This window comes from Astatotilapia calliptera, unplaced genomic scaffold (assembly GCF_900246225.1).
Source record: "Astatotilapia calliptera unplaced genomic scaffold, fAstCal1.2 U_scaffold_1, whole genome shotgun sequence".
Taxonomy (NCBI): Eukaryota; Metazoa; Chordata; class Actinopteri; order Cichliformes; family Cichlidae; genus Astatotilapia; species Astatotilapia calliptera.
In genome coordinates, this window is record NW_020535618.1 from 1363847 (window position 1) to 1370063 (window position 6217).

Genomic DNA, 6217 nt, shown 5'->3' on the forward strand with positions numbered 1-6217 from the left:
GAATTTGGGCAAAAAAAAAGGGGTGAAAATTCTGCTGAAAAGAGTTCCATCAGCAGAATTTCTGCTGAAAAGAGGTGAATGAGCAGAATTCTGCTGAAAAGAGTTTTTTTCTGAAAACAGCAGAAAAAACTGAAAATTTTGCTGAAAAGAGTTGAATGAGCAGAATTCTGCTGAAAAGAGGTTTTTGCTGAAAAAAAGCTGATAAAGTTTGGATTTGTGCTGAAAAGGGGTTAAAAAAACTGAAAATTTTGCTGAAAAGGGGTGAATAAAATGAAATTTGTGTTGAAAAGAGTTTAAAAAAAGTTTAACAGTTAAGTGAAAGAAATGTTGCCATAAGCTGGATTTGAACCCAGGCCTCCCAGCCTGAGAACGGATGCTTATCTCACTGAGGTAAAGCACAGCTCAGCCCATCATGCAAAATCAGTGACCACATTGATAATGTGTTCCATTCATTTCAATGGTCAAAAGTCATAACACACATCAGCAGAAATAGCAGAATTTTTTAAAGTTTAAACATAGCATTTCTGCTAAAACTTAGTATTTATACTAAATAATATTTTTTTCCTGCCAAATCATAGCATTTGTGCTGGAACACAGAAAGTTCCACCAAATCATACAATTTGTACTAAAACATTATTTATGATTTAGCAGAAACATTGGGACTTGGTAGAAATACTATGATTTACATGAAATACTTTGACTTAGCAGAAGTACTACAATCTAGGAAAAAAGTACTAAAGCATAGCAGAAATTCTATCATTGAGCAGAATTACTAGGATTTAGAAGAAATACTAAGATTTGGCACAAACACTGATGTGGCTCAAGAACCTTTATTGTGCAGTTATACTATGATTTGGAAGAAATACTATACTTTGGCACAAATACTATGATTTGGAAGAAATACTATGTTTTAGCACAAATACTATGATTTGGCTCAAATACTATAACTATCCTCGGTCAGAAGGAGAGGCTGACATCCAGGGATTAGATTACCACAGGTGGAGTTTATTGCGGTCAGATGGATGGCACAGGGAGGTATGGCATACAGTAGGAGGATGTGGAGAGGTGATATGGTGTGGTTTCTATGATTAAGAACAGGGTATGCATTACAACATGCATACAGATTAAAGATTAAGAAAACTGGTAACAAATTCCTCCACTACAAATCAGTCTGATGCCACTTTTTACAGGGTTCCCGTTTACTAAGGCACTACCCAAAAGGCGCCACAAGAGGGCACTCCAACACAAGAGATGACCTATTTACACTGATGCACTTAGTAAACAGCCCCTACTTAGCCACTACATAATACAGTGATATTACAGTATACAAATTCACACGAATACTATGATTTGGCAGAAATACTATGACTGAGTAGTAATACTATAACATAACAGATTTCCTTAAAAAAAACTATTAAATTGCAGTAATTCTATGACTTGGCAGAGATACTACGTTTTAGCACAAATACTATAACAACGCAGAAATACTATGACTTAGTAGTAATACTATAACATAACAGTTCAATGTTCTTGCACAAATACCACAATATGGCAGAAATACTATGTTTTAGCACAAATACTGTGATTTGGTATAAATACTATGATTTGGCACACATACTATATTCCGCAGATACACTATAACATAACAGATATGCTACAACTTAGTAGTAATACTATAACATAACAGAATTATTATTTGGGCACAAATACCACGATTTGGCAAAAATACTATGATTGGGTACAAATACTATGATTTGGCAATAATACTGCATTTTAACACAACTACTGAGATTTAATTGAAATACTATGATTTAGAAGAAATACTATTACTCCATACAAATACGATACTTTGGGACAAATACTATGTTTTGGTTCTAATACTATGATGTGCAACAAATACTATGATTTGGCACAAGTACTATGATTTAGTACAAATACTATGATTTGGCAGAAATACTATGACTTAGTAGTAATACTATAACATAACAGATTTCCTAAAAAAAAACTATGAAATTGCATTAATTCTATGACTTGGCAGAGATACTACGTTTTAGCACAAATACTATAACAACGCAGAAATACTATGACTTAGTAGTAATACTATAACATAACAGTTCAATGTTCTTGCACAAATACCACAATATGGCAGAAATACTATGTTTTAGCACAAATACTGTGATTTGGTATAAATACTACGATTTGGCACACATACTATATTCCGCAGATACACTATAACATAACAGATATTCTACGACTTAGTAGTAATACTATAACATAACAGAATTATTAATTGGGCACAAATACCACGATTTGGCAAAAATACTATGATTTGGTACAAATACTATGATTTGGCAATAATACTGCATTTTAACACAACTACTGAGATTTGATTAAAATACTATGATTTAGAAGAAATACTATTACTCCATACAAATACGATGCTTTGGGACAAATACTATGTTTTGGTTCCAATACTATGATGTTCAACAAATACTATGATTTGGCACAAGTACTATGATTTAGTACAAATACTATGATTTGGCAGAAATACTATGCCTTAGTAGTAATACTATGACATAAAAGATATACTATGGTTTTGCAGACATACTATGATTTTGCACAAATACCATGATTTGGCACAAATGCTATGATTTAGCAGAAATACTATGATTGGGTACAAATACTATGATTTGGCAATAATACTGCGTTTTAACAACAACTACTGAGATTTGATTGAAATACTATGATTTAGAAGAAATACTATGACTCCATACAAATACGATGCTTTGGCACAAATACTGTGATTTGGCAGAAATACTATGACTTAGTAGTAATACTATAACATAACAGATTTCCTAAAAAAAACTATGAAATTGCAGTAATTCTATGACTTGGCAGAGATACTACGTTTTAGTACAAATACTATAACAATGCAGAAATACTATGACTTAGTAGTAATACTATAACATAACAGTTCAATGTTCTTGCACAAATACCACAATATGGCAGAAATACTATGTTTTAGCACAAATACTGTGATTTGGTATAAATACTGCGATTTGGCACACATACTATGATTTGGCAGAAATATTATGCCTTAGTAGTAATACTATAACATAAGAGATATACTATGGTTTTGCAGACATACTTTGTTTTTGCACAAATACCATGATTTGGCACAAATGCTATGATTTAGCAGAAATACTATGATTGGGTATAAATACTATGATTGGGCAGAAGTACCATGTTTCAGTACAAATACTATGATTTGGCAGGAATACTCTGGTTTAGCAGAAATACTCTGATTTAGCAGAAGTACTATCTTTTGGTAGAAATTCCTGCTAAAAGGTACTATTTCTGCGTTTTAGCAGAAATACTGTAATTTGGCATAAATACTATAATTTGGGATAAATACTATGATTTGGCACATATAATATATTCAGCACATATATTATAAAATAACAGAAATATTTGGCCCCAAAACCATGATTTTGCACAAATACCATGATTTTGCAAAAATACTATGAATTGGCAGAAATACTATGATTTAGCAGAAATACTATGATTTGGCAAAAGTACTTAGATGTAGTAGAAGTACTTTGCTTTAGCAGAAATACTATGATTGAGGAGTAATACCTAAACATAGGAGAAATATTGATACACAGACACACATACACAGACAGTAAAGGGAACAGGAGCTGTGGAGAGTCTGGGCTTGGTATATGTAGGTCAGTTAAATTAGCTGTGTGTGTAAGGGCTGACTACAGCAGGTGCAGCCCTTACACACACAGACACAGAGAGAGGTGTGAGTTTTCTTCAGTGTATTTCTGACATTCAGGATTCCCCTCGAACAAATGGCCATAATTTCCTAACCGTAGAGGCTAGAACGGTCATTCAGGCATCGTTTTATTCAGAAGAGATGGGGGAATCTTCAGGTCTTCATAATTCAGAGATAAAACATAAATTATTAAAGATATATGACTTGTAATACACTGTAACTGAGTAGAGGCGAAGCAAAAACTGCCTTGACTTGCGCTCAAACAACCTTTGGTAACTCTAAATCTATATGGAGCATCAAAATCATTCTTTCACCGTAAGAAACAGCAGGCTTTGGTGAACAGTCATGGAAATTTTCAGGGCTCTGTGGAAATCCATCAAAAAGATATGACGAGAGAAAAAAGTGGTTCATTTCCAGAGATTGAAATCTGATGAAATCTGAGCGAGGGACAAATTTCCTACCCTCAAACAAGTCCAACTCATTTCAGAACGGTAATAGGTGAGAAAGAAATTCTTGAATTGTGAGCGTCAGGAGTGTCTGAACATATACGGGGACAAGCCTCATGTCTTAACTTCGCTTCGTTAAGGAGATATGACAATTTGAAAATGCCTCTCATTAGAGAAATCCAGCGGTGATTTTGAACAAACTCTCCATTGAGTTTATATGGAGAGTTTTCTGACTTTGTGTTACTCTGAGGAGATTTGCAAAATATCTATGAGTCCCACAACAATGATAGTGACATTTTCTGAAAGCCAGCAAAAATACCTACGTTTTGGTGTATAATTTGTGGGGCTTGAGTGGAAATTGAGCGAGTAGCAAGAAGTTGTTTGGACATGAAGAGAAAATTCAAACAGTTTCACTGTCCCCTCTGAGTTAATTGCATAGCAACCATAGCAACGCATGTATTTTCTGAAAAATCACAATTTTGCAACTGAAAACTCAAAGAGGGATAAGATTAAAACGGTAGAAGATCTGAAAAAGCTGAATCATACAGGAATAGCCAAATCATTTGAGAACATTTTAAAGTTTGAATGAAGTTTCTAGGTGAAAGTATGAGGCAGTAGTTAAGTTTCAAAGACAAGAAAGTTTTAGCAGAATTGTGGAAGTTTCCCATTCATTTCAATGGGACAAATTAAAGGAAAAAAGTGTAATATTTTAAAAAGTATAATAGTAATAAACACCAAAAGTCATAGCCGGCATTAGCAGAAAGAGCAGAACAGTTTAGAGTTTGAACGGTGAAAATAGCACAAAAATTGTGGAAGTAGATCCACGGCAAAAAGTGTACGGAAACACCCGGAATAATAAAGAATAAAGAGAAACAGGAACTCAATAGTGTGGATGCCTAATTCAAACAGTTTCACTGTCCCCTCTGAGTTAATTGCATAGCAACCATAGCAACGCATGTATTTTCTGAAAAATCACAATTTTGCAACTGAAAACTCAAAGAGGGATAAGATTAAAACGGTAGAAGATCTGAAAAAGCTGAATCATACAGGAATAGCCAAATCATTTGAGAACGTTTTAAAGTTTGAATGAAGTTTCTAGGTGAAAGTATGAGGCAGTAGTTAAGTTTCAAAGACAAGAAAGTTTTAGCAGAATTGTGGAAGTTTCCCATTCATTTCAATGGGACAAATTAAAGGAAAAAAGTGTAATATTTTAAAAAGTATAATAGTAATAAACACCAAAAGTCATAGCCGGCATTAGCAGAAAGAGCAGAACAGTTTAGAGTTTGAACGGTGAAAATAGCACAAAAATTGTGGAAGTAGATCCACGGCAAAAAGTGTACGGAAACACCCGGAATAATAAAGAATAAAGAGAAACAGGAACTCAATAGTGTGGATGCCTATTAAGGCATCCACACAATTAAGGACACTGAGTCCTGTAAGCATTAGGACACCAAAGACATATTTGTGTCACAGTTGTTAGTATGAATGTTAGTAACAGGAAAACATACTAGTTATTATTTTCTAACACTTCTTAAATAAATCATACGTGTAAATACAAACAATGTAAACTGAGAAAAAAGAACAATACATTTAGCATTTGAAATAGAAGTATAATTTTAATTCCTAACAATTAAAATTTTAAACGTTTCTTTTTTCCCTATTTTCTTATTATCACGAAATATACAACATACAGAGTAGAGGAGAACAGATTAGGGAACTTACAGAAAAATACCAGTATGAGTACATTAATTTCTATTCAGTCCAGGATTAATGCAATTGAGGAAAGAATTATTACAATAATCAGAATAATACTCATCACCAGTAATCATAATAATGACAATGATAGCAATAACACAATTATAACAAGAATATGGGAAATAACTATAACTCATAGTCACTCAAACAGAAATTTCCAGCAGACTTTGTCAAATGCTTTTTCTGCATCGACTGATAAGATTATAGTTTTCTGATACTCTGAAAGCTGCATGGAGTT